Source organism: Manis javanica, chromosome 7 (genome assembly GCF_040802235.1).
Source record: "Manis javanica isolate MJ-LG chromosome 7, MJ_LKY, whole genome shotgun sequence".
NCBI lineage: Eukaryota > Metazoa > Chordata > Mammalia > Pholidota > Manidae > Manis > Manis javanica.
This window is the reverse complement of record NC_133162.1, coordinates 50924367-50939640: the sequence shown is the minus strand read 5'-3', so window position 1 is coordinate 50939640 and position 15274 is coordinate 50924367. Positions and strand designations below refer to the sequence as shown.

Here is a 15274-nt window from a genome sequence, read left to right as displayed (position 1 = left end):
GCTAGCTTCAGATTATAACATACCAATATCAGGAATTGCTAAAAATAGGAACTGAATGTTTCTTTTGTGATAGTCATTTTGTTAAGTGTTTCATGTAGATTATGGGATTTAATTTTCTTAAAGACCTTTAAAATTAGTTCTCTTGTTATCCCCAGTTTACAGATGGGGAAATTGACAGTTAAAAATATTGCCCAAGATTATTCAGTCACCTAAGAGGCACAACCCTTATATAGAACCTGAGCAGGTCTTCTACAAAGTACAATATATAATTTGCTACTCAGAGTGTGGTCCATGGATCACATCTGTGAGCTTGTTAGAAATGCACTAAGAGTGAGTTAATTGCCATAGTTTGTGTCAGGTTATGTGGACAAAAGTCCTTGGACATGACTTGCTTCCCAATACACAGAAAGGCTTCTCTAGGAGAAAGTTCTTTAGCTGTTGCACTACTCTTTTTAGTTTTTTCTCTTTGTTCTGCCTGGAGCATGTACTTCAAGTCTGATGGTTTTGCATCCATCTTGAAATTATAAGGGAATGACCAGAAGGAAAAAAATCCAAGGCATTAAGGATTGTGGGAAGACAAAGTTAAAGGAGCCTAGGATACTGATCCATTAAGACATAATTCCTATCCTGAGTTCCTGACCTATAGCACTCTTACAAAAAAATAAACTATTTCATTTATCATTATAAAGTTTACATTCCTATTAGCTAAACCCATTTATCAGTGTAATGAGAAACATGGATTTGGCCCTCAAGTACTTTATATTGCAGTTTATTAGATTAGACAAACACTAAAACATAAAACATACAATTTATTTGGATTCATCAAAATGATTAGGTAGATTAATGTATTTCAAACTGAACTTTAAAACAGCATGTAAGATGAATTAATTGATTAGCTGTGTAATATGGAGTATTTGTATCCATATCACAATATTGTCACTGAGTGTTAGAATGATCAGAAAGGTCTTCGGAGGAAAGATGCATCTCTAGCAGCTAGATTTTCTATGATGGTTACACTTCAGGTACGTTACAGAGAAAGGAAATGGATTTTTATAACTTGGGAATACAACGTAAAGGCAGGCATGTGGAAATGGGCATTTTTTCTTTTTTGCAGGTAAAACTGATCCTAGTATTACACTACAAAATAGTGTAAAATAAAGTTTTTAGGTGATGGTAGGTGAGATAGAAACACATATGGATAGCTTTGAGATCCAGCCATAGGAATTTAACATCATAGTCCTATTGGACATTTTAGTGCTGCCATAAATGAAGTAATCTGCTGTAATGTTGGTTTAAATTTTTGTATTAAAGCAATTTTCCATAATAAAATTTTATTGAGTGAAACTTTACTACAAGTAGTGTAATAACTATTCTTATTTGGATAATGCATCATTACTGATACAAGTAAACTTGTTTATGATGGTATCCATTTTACAAAAAATTAAAAATATTTTCTTTTTGTCATGTTAGACCATTTGTTCAATACTTGCTCCATTCTCTGCCTTGTCCTAGGAAGTTAAAGAAAGAGAAAAAAAGAAAAAAGTCATTTATGGTATGAAACACATTCACAGGATCCAACAAATAATGATAAATGTAACAGTGTTTAGTCATATACATAAAATGCATTCTAACACTTCAAGAAAAAGAGGGTAAGAGAAAATCTGTCAAGGGTCTTGGCATATATTTAAAGAAAATGGGATGGGTTCTATTGGCTTAGTTAAATAAGCAGAAATTGAACCACAATTTATTGATTCTGTCCAAACATTTTTTAACACATATTACGTTTCAGGCACTCAGTGCTCAGGATAAAAATTAAATAAAATGAAGATATTGATTAAAAGAATGGGCATTGTATTAGAGTCAAGCCATAAATAAATATCCTGAGGTGATAATAAGTGTTATCACCAAAATGAAAGGAGTTACATGTGATACAGAGCAATTCTATAAAAGAATGTCATTTTTTAAGGGTAATGTTTGAAAATGATATAAAAGAAAGAGGGAAGTGAGTCATTTAGACATTATGGGGAAAACATGACTTAGGAACAGAAAATATCAAGTATGTTAGAGCAGCATGAGCACAGGAAGAATTGTAAGATATGAGGTCAGAGAGTAGCCTGGAGTGGCACTTGTACAGTCAGTTACGCAATGATACTGACTTGGATGGAGCAAAGTGCCCATAAATTGGATGGTTTTGAATAAAGAAATGACATTAAGTTATCTGTAGTTAAGAAGATCATGATGGCAACTGTATGTAGAATAAGGCATGTACAGGGGAAGGATGGAATTTGTGCGTCAGTTATAATGCATTACTATGGATGAGCAATGATGACTGGTTTGGACTAGGATGGTAGGGTGGTAAAAAGTAATCAGATTTGGGATACCTTTCTCAGGAAAGAAGTGTTGATAGGAGTGCTGATGGACATAGAAAAAGATATTAAAAATAGATATGGTGACATCTGTTACATACATAGTGGAGTTGTTGAGTAGGCAATTTGGATAAATGTATATTGGATAAAGGTGGAATAAGGATTGAAAATATAAAATGAGTTCTCCCTAACATAGAACTGGCATTAAAATCTATGAGACTGGCAGAGCCAAGATGGTAGTGTGAGTAGGACAATGGGAATCTCCTCCCAAAACCATATATATTTCTGAAAATACAACAAATACAACTATCCCTAAAAGAGAGACAGACCAGAAGATACAGGAAAACAGCCAGACCACATCCACACCCACGAGAACCCAGTGCCTTGCGAAGGGGGTAAGATACAAGCCCCAGCCCGGTGGGACCCGAGCGCCCCTCACCCCAGCTACTGGCAGGAGGAGAAGAGCCGGAGCAGGGAGGGAGAGGGAGCCCAGGACTGCTAAACACCCAGCCCTAGCCATCTGCACCCAGAGCGCAGACACACAGTGCGAGTGTGGGAAACTAGTGAAATGGGACAGAGAAGACATAACACCCATTCTCCTTAAAGTTTTCCAAAAAATAGAAGAGGAGGGAATACTCCCAAACTCATTCTATGAAGCCAACATCACCCTAATACCAAAACCAGGCAAAGACCCCACCAAACAAGAAAATTACAGACCAATATCCCTGATGAACGTAGATGCAAGAATACTCAATAAAATATTAGCAAACTGAATTCAAAAATATATCAAAATGATCATACACCACAACCAAGTGGGATTCATCTCAGGGATGCAAGGATGGTACAACATTCGAAAACCCATCAACATCATCCAACACATCAGCAAAAAGAAAGACAAAAACCACATGATCATCTCCATAGATGCTGAAAAAGCATTTGACAAAATTCAACATCCATTCATGATAAAAAATCTCAACAAAATGGGTATAGAGGGCAAGTACCTCAACATAATAAAGGCTATGTATGATAAACTCACAGCCAACATCATACTGAACAGTGAAAAGCTGAAAGCTTTTCCTCTGAAATCAGGAACAAGACAGGGATGCCCACTCTCCCCACTGTTATTCAACATAGTACTGGAGGTCCTAGCCACAGCAATCAGACAAAACAAAGAAATACAAGGAATCCAGATTGGTAAAGAAGAAGTCAAACTGTCACTATTTGCAGATAACATGATATTGTACATAAAAAACCCTAAAGACTCCACTCCAAAACGACTAGAACTAATATCGGAATACAGCAAAGTTGCAGGATACAAAATTAACACACAGAAATCTGTGGCTTTCCTATACACTAACAATGAACTAATAGAAAGAGAAGTCAGGAAAACAGTTCCATTCACAACAGCATCAAAAAGAATAAAATACCTAGGAATAAACCTAACCAAGGAAGTGAAAGACCTATACCCTGAAAACTATAAGACACTCTTAAGAGAAATTAAAGAGGTCGCTAACAAATGGAAACTCATCCCATGCTCCTGGCTAGGAAGAATTAATATTGTCAAAATGGCCATCCTGCCCATCCTGCCCAAAACAATATACAAATTTGATGCAATCCCTGTCAAATTACCAACAGCATTCTTCAATGAACTGCAACAAATAGTTCAAAAATTCATATGAAAACACCAAGAACCTGAATAGCTAAAGCAATCCTGAGAAGGAAGAATAAAGTGGGGGTGGATCTCACTCCCCAACTTCAAGCTCTACTACAAAGCCACAGTAATCAAGACAATTTGGTACTGGCATAAGAACAGAGCCACAGACCAATGGAACAGAATAGAGACTCCAAACATTAACCCAAACATATATGGTCAATTAATATTTGATAAAGGAGCCACGGACATACAATGGGGAAATGACAGTCTCTTCAACAGATGGTGCTGGCAAAACTGGACAGCTACATGTAAGAGAATGAAACTGGATCACTGTCTAACCCCATACACAAAAGTAAATTCGAAATGGATCAAAGACTTGAACGTAAATCATGAAACCATAAAACTCTTAGAAAAAACATAGGCAAAAATCTCTTAAGCATAAACATGAGTGACCTCTTCTTGAACATATCTCCTTGGGCAAGAAAAACGAAAGCAAAAATGAACAAGTGGGACTATATCAAGCTGAAAAGCTTCTGTACAACAAAGGACACCATCAATAGAACAAAAAGGTACCCTACAGTATGGGAGAATATTTTCATAAATGACAGATCCAATAAAGGGTTGACGTCCAAAAAATATAAAGAGCTCACACACCTCAACAAATAAAAAGCAAATAATCCAATTAAAAATGAGCAGAGGAGCTGAATAGATAGTTCTCTAAAGAAGAAATTCAGATGGCCAACAGACACATGAAAAGATGCTCCACATCGCTTGTCATCAGAGGAATGCAAATTAAAACCACAGTGAGATATCACCTCACACCAGTAAGGATGGCTACCATCCAAAAGACAAACAACAACAAATGTTGGCGAGGTTGTGGAGAAAGGGGAACCCTCCTACACTGCTGGTGGGAATGTAAATTAGTTCAACCATTGTGGAAAGGAGTATGGAGGTTCCTCAAAATATTCAAAATAGAAATACCATTTGACCTAGGAATTCCACTTCTAGGAATTTACCCTAAAAATGCAGCAGCCCAGTTTGAAAAAGACAGATGCACCCCTATGTTTATCTCAGCACTATTTACAATAGCCAAGAAATGGAAGCAACCTAAGTGTTCATCAGTAAATGAATGGATAAAGAAGATGTGGTACATATACACAATGGAATACTATTCAGCCATAAGAATAAAACAAATCCTACCATTTGCAACAACATGGATAGAGCTAGAGGGTATTATGCTCAGTGAAATAAGCCAAGCAGAGAAAGACAAGTACCAAATGATTTCACTCATATGTGGAGTATAAGAACAAAGGAAAATTGAAGGAACAAAACAGCAGCAGAATCACAGAACCCAAGAATGGACTAACAGTCACCAAAGGGAAAGGGACTGGGGAGGATGGGTGGGAAGGGAGGGATAAGGGTTGGGAAAAAGAAAGGGGGCATTACAATTAGCATGTATAGTGTTGTGGGTGGGTACGGGGAGGGCTGTACAACACAGAGAAGAGAGGTGGTGATTATACAGCATCTTACTATGCTGATGGACAGTGACTGTACTGGGGTGTCGGGGGGGGACTTGGTGAGGGGGAGAGCCTGGTAAACTTAGTGTTCTTCATGTAATTGTAGATTAATGATAGCAAAAATAAATAAATAAATAGATAGATAAATAGATAGGTAGATAGATAAATAGATAAATAAATAAATAAATAAATGAATGAATGAATAAATAAATAAATAATCCATGAGGTTCTATGAGGTATTGGGGAGTGAATGAAGATAGTAAAAAGAACAGAGCTAAGAAATAAGCCCTGGGACTTTCTAATATTTTGAATTTGGTCAAATTTAGAGGAACCATAGAATATATAGGAAAAGTACCTGTGAAATATGAGAACTAGGAACAGTGTTTTTTTTTCTTTTATTTTTTTAAGTACTACCAGAGGCTAAGAAGGAACTAAATATCAAATGTATCAAATAATGCTATTGAAAATGTCATGGGGAGATGTGGCATTGATAATGACTTTGGTAAGGCGGTCCACAATGTCCAGATGCCACCACTTCTTTCCCAAGCAATGCTTCATTCAGCTCTTAGGGCTCCCTTACCCAGCCTCTATCAGGAGAGTCTCCTGTGACATTGCTGCTTACTAAGCATCACCACCACCCAGCTTACCAGTCACGGTGCCTCTGTTCTCAGGTGCTGTTGAGTGACTCACTTCCAACATCTCATGTGAAGAGCTGCTTTGAAAGTTGCAGTGGTACCACCTATGTTAGCCTGGCATTCACCTCAAAACTTAAGAGACTGAGATAAAGGGTTCACTTTGGGAAAGTGGTGCCAGGAAAGAGAAGTGAATGATGCATGAGAACGAAGCAAAGCAAGAAGATAAGTCAATTACAAGGATGTGTTGTGTATCTTTTCCCTGCTTTGAAAACAAGCCTTCTGTCCCTTCCCATATAAAATCTGAGGAGTGAGGACTCAGATTTTATATTTCTGAAAAAAATGGGAGGAGTGCTGGCTGATGGTTTTCTTGTGAAGCATTAACTCTCTTACACTTCTGGGTTGGGTTTACATGACTGCAAAGTTGTGTCCAGTAGCATCTCTCTTTTGAGAGAAGTGAATGTTTTAGGGTAAATGTGGTCAAAATATGGCCGGAGGTAAGGCCAAGATGATGTGAGAAGGTGGCCAAGAGGTCTCTGGTATCTTCTTTAAGGAACTGATGAGTTAGATGAAATATGAAGAATATTAAGGAGTTATTTTTCAGGAGTGCACTGATGTGAACATATGTGTGTGTGTGTGTGTGTGTGTGTGTGTCTGTGTGTCTGTGTGTATATTTGGATTTATGAGTAGAGAATTGGAATGGCAGGTAGATGGAAACATGTGCGAAACCATGAAAGAGAAAGGATATGTACTGTATGAGGACTTGAAGGAAAGCCAGCATGGGTAAGATAGAGAAGGGGAAAAAATAAAACTGTAAGAGGCTAGAAATATAGGAAGAAGACAAATCCCACAAATCTTTTTAGGCTATGTTAATGATTGGGTCTTTGTCCTAAGAACAATGGAAATGTCCTAAAAAATTGTCCTTCCTCCAAAAGTCGACTATGAAATTAGATTTGCTTTTAAAAGATAGCAGTAGCTGCAATGTGAAAATATATTAAAAGAGGTTAAAACCAAATATAGTAAAACACATAAGGAGATATTTTTAGTAATCTAAGCGGAAATGATGGTAGTGTGTACTGACATTTTGTAGCTAAGGTATGAAGGAAAATAAATAGATTCAAGAGATATTTTAGAGCTAAAACAAGAGAACTTGATCATAGATGGGATATGTAGAGTGAAAAAGAGAGGTACTAAATACATCTCCTGAAAAGATCTTAATGCCATTTACAAGATACAGGACAGTGGAGGAGGGCTCAGTCTAGGTAAGGATATGTAGTTTATTAATTTATCTTTCAAAATGTTGAATCTGTGGAACTTTGTGAAATTTGAGCAGAAATGTAAAACCATGTTGTTGCAGGTGAGAAACTGGAAATAACCTACAGGAAACTGGAGATGACCTAGTTTTAGAGAATTGCTGTGTGAATCATTTTCTGAGCTTTGTATTGTTAATTAATTGCCAATAGCACTATTTATTAAAAAAAAACCTACTGTTGTGAAGCTTTCAAAATTTAACGGGCCAAAATACACTGGTAGTAGATGGTGTGGGCTGCTGGTGCCCTTCACTTTCTTTTCTTACCCTGTATCAGGTAGTGAGTATTGACCCTTTTATCATATACAGTTACATTCTTCTCTAAACAATTGACCAGGCTACTTTCCAAGAAAGGCCAGAAGGGGCCACATAACCCCATCTCACCCCCAAAGCATATCACAGAGTCCCAGGGAGGATCAGGCTGAGGCTAGACTTCTTCATTAAATAGACATCTTTAATTGTTTTTTTGCCCCATCCTGTCCTGGTTTCCCACTCACTTCTTTGTAGAGCACTTGAACAAGAATTTCTGTGTCAGGTTCTGATTCTAGGGAATCCAACCTAAGATACTTTAAGCAATTTTTTTTTCCTGAAAAGATTTAAGCAAATTCTAAAGCCCCTTTTTGTTTTTATTTCTTAAGTAAGTTCTTCCCAATAGAGTCCTGTGGCTCAACTCTAGGCAAAAACTAATTTACTTTCCAAATAGGTTAAAAGCCAGTTCTTAATTTCCCTGAAAAATATTCATGTTGTGTCTCCTATATATATGTTGTATGAAGCTTTTTCATCACTTTGAAAAATGGCAAATTGATGGGAAACCATCAGAGAAAACAATTGTGAAATGACAACCAGTCAGTAGGGTTGAATGTTTTAATTGACTGACTTTATTTGGGCACATCCCAGTAACCAATGCCACCCATATCAGAAAGCTTCAAAAATCTATTCTTTGGAATATTATTTAAAGAATACACCAGTTATTTGATACTTTTTAGATGAAAAATGATTTATGGTTAAACAACTTTAAGAAGTACAAAGTTTCCAAATATAACCAGATTTGTTTATGGCAGGACTTCTCATAGGTATTAATGTATTTATATAAATTACAAAAATTTAGAGGACCAGGTAGCATGTGAAGGCTCCCAACAGTATTTCATAAGAAACGATTTTATCACAAAGCATCTTAATGATTTAGTGCTCTAAGAAACAACTTTGGGAAACCATTCTAGAACTTCCTAGCTCTTCAATATTCTACTTACTAACATTACCAGAAATTTATATGTGAAGTGCAATCCCTTACTGCTTCCAATGCCTTCTGGGTTTATAATTAAATGTCATTTTTTCAGTGTTTATAAATGTTGATACAAGTTATATCATTTTGAAAGTGCTTTTATTTCTACTGCAAACTCTGTTAAAAATGTTGTCGATCATATCATTCACTTCTTATATCAAGACCCACCCAACAATTATTTCTCAAAGTTGATATTATAAAAATGCTTATGTTCATAAAATGAGCTCCTATTTGGCTTTGCTAACAGAAATTCAGTGCTAAGTGCAATGTTAGGTATCTGATAATGTTGGAGTATTTCACTATTTTTGCCTTTTTATAGTGCTTACCGGTCATGTTTCATACTGTATTTGAGAAAGCTACTTTTTTACTTTAGAAGTGAAAGCTATTCATTTGAAAGGAGTGGTAATAAAAGAGTATAAACATTAAATAAATATTTGTTTAATATATATGTTGAATAATAAAATGGTACAATAGAGAGACCTCCTTCTAGTTACTTTACTGGATTCTGCAGAATATTATATAAACAAAACCACATTTTATTTTTTAGTCTTTGCAAAATGAAGAGCATTTTTATTGAGATCTGATTTCTTTAGCTTCCTTACCTTTGAGAAGAAACAAATCTGAGATGAATTTCCATTAGACAAATGGTTATTATGATGCAAAATATGGTTTGTTATGATTGTGGGGACATGATTTATTGTGCTTTCCTATTTGGAATTCACAGGGGAATGTTGAACATCTCTGAATATAAACATATATAAACATGGAAAACTTCTATAACATCTGCTGCTAATTTCTGCCAGCTGAAAAGTGATAATGATGATGCAGATACATTGGTATAACTAAATTTAACTTGCAGACTATGGTGTCTAATTGAAAACACATGATTTGTGATATCACCTGGTTAGCTTTATGTTTAGTTACATTTTAAATTGTGCCAAAATGTTCAATTTTTATGACTTATACTTTTTAAAGTTAATAAAACACTACAAATAGAAAATATGTTAGAGTGTATCATGCTAACACTTACATTCATTTGTTCATTCACCACCATATATTGCCAAAGAAAAACAGATAACTGGTACAAGGCTTTGATTCAATGTCCTTGTGATTTATTATTTAACACGCAATTCTTATTAATCCTTAATTAACTGCATATTTGGATTTATTTTACAGTTTGGCTAACAAATTGAGACAGACACTATTATCCACAACAAATGTTTTATGTCTAATTTTGCTAAATTAATATAAATGAAGAGGAATTCATGGCAGAGTAACAGATGGAAAATGATAAACATTGAAAGGTGATGATTCTGCTTTCCAACCGACTTTTTTCAAAGGCTCCATTAAGTCTCAGAATGAATTTCCTTAGCTAATTACTGAAGTAGAAGCATAACAATTTTCTATTTTCTCTGGATTATTTTGAACATGAAACCTGCATAGTTCTTTTTACGACTCACCAATAGAAAAGTAAGTTAAAAAAATAAGGACGTCAGGAAGAAACATTTTATAAGATTAAAGATGGTTGCGTGAGAGGTAAGACAGAGGTTTCCTCCTAAAACCTCATATAATATGAAAATATAATTAATATAACTAACCCTGAGAGAGCAACAGGAAAGAGGACTGCGCCAGACTGCATACACCTGGAGAAAAGAGCAGACCTCATGGAACAGGGTAACATACCACAGCTGTGGCCTGGTGGGAACCAAGCCCTTCCCCTGCCCCAGCTCACTGGCAGGAGGAAGAGAAATGGAACAGGGGAGGGAGTGGATGCCTGGGACTGCTGAATACCTAACTCTGGAGATCTGCTCTGGGAGCACAAACCAACATTTCATGGTGCTTTCATGATACCCTTGTGATTATGGGGTTGGAAAGCTAAGACAGGCATAATTCCTGGAGAGACTGAGATCCCAGTTGCTTGTGGAAAGCAGGGATCCATTTCCAGATGCTCTGGGACAAAAGCTTATACCCGTGTGGTCGTCCCCACTGGTCAGGCAGTGGAAACAGGCATAGCAGCCAGAAAGCAGGAAACAGATCTTTCCTCCTCCCAGGTACCAATACCATGCACCTGCGACCCCTGACATTGCTTCAGGGGCTGAACACCTCCATAGGGTAGAGCTTCTGGACAACAGAGGGCGCCATATACAAATATGAAACACCAAAGGAACCTGGTCCAGAGTAAAATTATTAATACAACTCCCGAGAAATATTTAAATGACATGGACCTCATGACTCTTCCTGAAAGGGAGTTCAAAATAAAAATCATTAACATGCTCATGGAGGTACAGAAAGATATTCAAGAACTCAGAAATGAATTCCGGTTGGAGATCCAATAGTTGAAGAGCACAATGGAGGGTATTAAAAGCAGATTGGATACAGTGGAGGAGACGATAAATGAGTAGAGAAAAAAGGATCTCTAAGAATGAAAGAATATTGACAGAACTGCGTGACCAATCCAAAAGGAACAATATTCGCATTATAGGGATACCAGAAGAAGAAAAAGAGAAAGAAAGGGATAGAAAGTGTCTTTGAGGAGGTAATTGCTGAAAACTTCCCTAATCTGGGGAAGGAGATAGTCACTTAGTCCAAAGATCTCCCAACACAAAGGACACAAGGAAGACAACAACAAGACATACAGTAATTAAAATGGCAAAGATCAAGGATAAGGACAGACTATTAAAAGCAGCCAGAGAGAGAAATAAGATCACATACAAAGTAAAGCTCATCAGGGTAACATCAGACTTCTCAGCAGAAATCTTACAGACCAGAAGGGAGTGGCATGATGTATTTAATGCAATAAAGCAGAAGGGCCTGGAACCAAGATTACTTTATTTGACAAGATTACAATTTAAATTTAAGGAGGGATTAAATAATTTCCATATAAGCAAAAGCTGAGAGAATTTACCTCCCACAAACCATCTCTACAGTCTTTTTTGGAGGGACAGCTTTAGATGGAAGTATTCCTAAGGTTTAGTAGCTATCACTAGAGTTAATAAAACCACAGTAAAGAAAGTAGAACAGTTAATTACTAAGCAAATGCAAAATTAAATTAACTGTCCCCAAAGTCAATCAAGGGATAGACAAACAGTACAGAATATGATCCCTAATATACAAAGAATGTAGGAGGAAAAAAAAGGAGGAGAGAAAGAAAGAACCTTTAGATTGTGTTTGTAATATCATATTAAGTGAGTTAAGTTAGATTCTTAGATAGGAAGGAAGAGAACCTTGAACCTTTGGTAACCATGAACCTAAACTCTGCAATGGCAATAAGTACATACCTATCGATAATCACCTTAAATGTAAAAGGACTGAATGCACCAATCAAAAGACATAGAGTCAATGAATGCATAAAAAAGCAAGACCCATCTATATGCTGCCTACAAAAGACTCACTTTAAACCCAAAGACATACACAGACTAAAAGTGAAGGGATGGAAAAATATATTTCATGCAACTAACAGAGAGAAAAAAACAGGAGTTGCAGTACTTGTATCAGACAAAATAGACTTCAAGACAATGAAAGTCACAAAAGATAAAGAAGGACAATACATAATGATAAAGGGGTCAATCCAACAAGAAGATATAACCATTATAAGTATCTATGCTCCCAACACAGGAGCACCTATGAATACTAACTGAATTAAAAGGGGAAGTAGAATGCAATGAATTCATTCTAGGAGACATCAACACTCCACTCACTCTGAAGGACAGGTCAATCAGACAGAAAATGAGTAAGGATACAGAGGCACTGAACAACTCATTAGAACAGATGGACCTAACAGACATCTACAGAACTCTACACTCAAAAGCAGCAGAATACACATTCTTCTCAAGTGCACATGGAACATTTTCAAGAATAGATCATATACTAGGCCACAAAAAGAGCCTCAGTGACTTCAAAAGATTGAAATTGTACTAGCCAGTTTCTCAGACCACATGGTATGAAACTAGAAATAAATTAGGCAAAGAAAATGAAAAATCCCACAAACACATAGAGGCTTCACAAATGCTCCTAAATAACCAATGGGTCGATGACCAAAGAAAAACAGAGATCAAGCAATATATGGAGACAAATAATAACAATAATTCAACACTGCAAAATCTGTGGGATGCAGCCAAGGCCATGCTAAGAGGAAAGTATATGGCAATACAGGCCTACCTCAGGAAAGAAGAATAATCCCAAATGAATAGTCTAAACTCACAATTAATGAAACTAGAAAAAGAAGAACAAATGAGGCCCAAAGTCAGTAGAAGGAGGGACATAATAAAGATTAGAGCAGAAATAAATAAAATCAAGAAGAATAAAACAATAGAAAGACTCAATGAAAACAAGAGCTGGTTCTTCGAGAAAATATACAAAATAGAGAAACCCGTAGCCAGACTTATCAAGAAAAAAAGAGTCTACACACACAAACAGAATCAGAAATTAGAAAGGAAAAACCACTATGGACATCACAGAAATACAAATAATTATTAGAGAATATTATGAAAAATTATATGCTAACAAACTGGATAACCTAGAAGAAATGGACAACTTTCTAGAAAAACACAACCTTCCAAGGCTGACCAAGGAAGAAACAGAAAACTGAACAGACCAATTACCAGCAACAGAATTGAACTGGTAGTCAAAAACTACCTAAGAACAAAATCCTTGGACCAGATGGCTTCACCACTGAATTTTATCAAACATTTAGTCAAAACTTAATACCCATCCTCCTTTCAGTTTTCCAAAGAGTAGAAGAGGGAATACTTTCAAACTCATTCTATGAGGCTAGCATCACTCTAGTAACAAAACCAGGCAAAAACACCACAAAAAAAGAAAATTACAGACCAATATCCCTCATGAACATAGATGCAAAGACACTCAACAAAATATTAGCAAACCAAATTAAAAAATATATCAAAAAGATCATCCATCATGATCAAGTAGGATTTATTCCATGGATGCAAGGATGGTAAAACATTTGAAATTCCATCAACATCATTTACCACATCAACAAAAAGAAAGACAAAAACCACATGATCATCTCTATAGATACTGAAAAAACATTTGACAAAATTCAACATCCATTCGTGATAAAAATTCTCAACAAAATGGGTATAGAGGGCAAGTACCCCAACATAATAAATGCCATATATGACAAACCTACAGCCAACATTATACTTAATAGCAAGAATCTGAAAGCTTTTCCTTTAGGATTGGGAACAAGACAAGGATGCCCGCTTTCCCCACTTCTATTCAACATAGTACTGGAGGTCCTAGCCATAGTAATCAGACAACACAAAGAAAAGGCATCCAGAATGGTAAGGAAGAAGTTGAACTGTCCCTGTTTGCAGATGACATGATATTGTATATAAAAGACATTAAAGAATCCCCTCTAAAACTACTAGATCTAATATCTGAATTCAGCAAAGTTGCAGGATACAAAATTAGTATGCAGAAATCTGTAGCATTCCTATACACTAACAATGAACTAGCAGAGAGAGAAATCAGGAAAACAATTCCATTCACAGTTACATCAAAAAGAAGAAAATACCTAGGAATAAACCTAACCAAGGAAGTGAAAGACATATACATTGAAAACTGCAAGACACTCTTAAGAGAAATTAAAGAAGGTAACAATAAATGAAAATACATCCCATGCTCATGGATAGGAAGAATTAATATTGTCAAAATGGCCATCCTGCCTAAAGCAATCTATAGATTCATTACAATTTCTATCAAAATACCAACAGCATTCTTCAATGAACTAGAGAAAATTGTTCTAAAATTCATAGGGAACCACAAAAGACCTTGAATAACCAAAGCAATTCTGAGAAGGAAGAATAAAGCTGGGGGCATTATGCTCCCCAACTTCAAGCTCTACTACAAAGCTACAGTAGTCAAGATAATTTGATACTGGCACAAGAATAGACCCATAGACCAATGGAACAGACTAGAGAGCCCAGATATAAACCCCACCATATATGGTCAATTAATATACAATAAAGGAGTCATGGATATACAATGGGGCAATGACAGCCTCTTCAACAGCTGGTGTTGGAAAAACTGGACAGCTTCATGCAAGAGAATGATACTGGATTATGGTTTAACCCCATACACAAAAGTAAACTCAAAATGGATCAAAGACTTGAATGTATAGTATGAAACCATAAAACTCTTAGAAGACAACATAGGCAAACATCTAGTGAATATAAGTATGAGCAACTTCTTTCTGAATGCATCTCCTCGAGCAAGGGAAATAAAAGCAAAAATGAACTCATGGGACTATATCAAACTAAAAAGTTTTTGTACAGCAAAGGACACCATCAACAGAAGAAAAAGGCATCATACATTATGGGAGGATATATTTGTAAATTACATATCTGACAAGGGGTTAACATCCAGAATATATAAAGAACTTAAAGACCTCAACACCCAAAAAGCATAACCTGATTAAAAAATGGACAGAGCATATGAAGAGACAGTTCTCCAAAGAAGAAATTCAGATGGCCAACAGACACATGAAAAGATG

The 15274-nt window shown here is 36.1% G+C and overlaps 1 long non-coding RNA gene across 1 annotated transcript in view; it reads right to left on the bottom strand.

The window, feature by feature from the left end:
- Window positions 1-753: 753 nt before the first annotated feature.
- LOC140850408 (uncharacterized) overlaps window positions 754-15274 on the bottom strand; it is a 206981-nt gene continuing 192460 nt past the window's right edge. The window contains exon 4 of the long non-coding RNA XR_012133223.1: window positions 754-1508. This is a non-coding gene — a long non-coding RNA (uncharacterized lncRNA). The remainder of the gene's footprint in view (window positions 1509-15274) is intronic.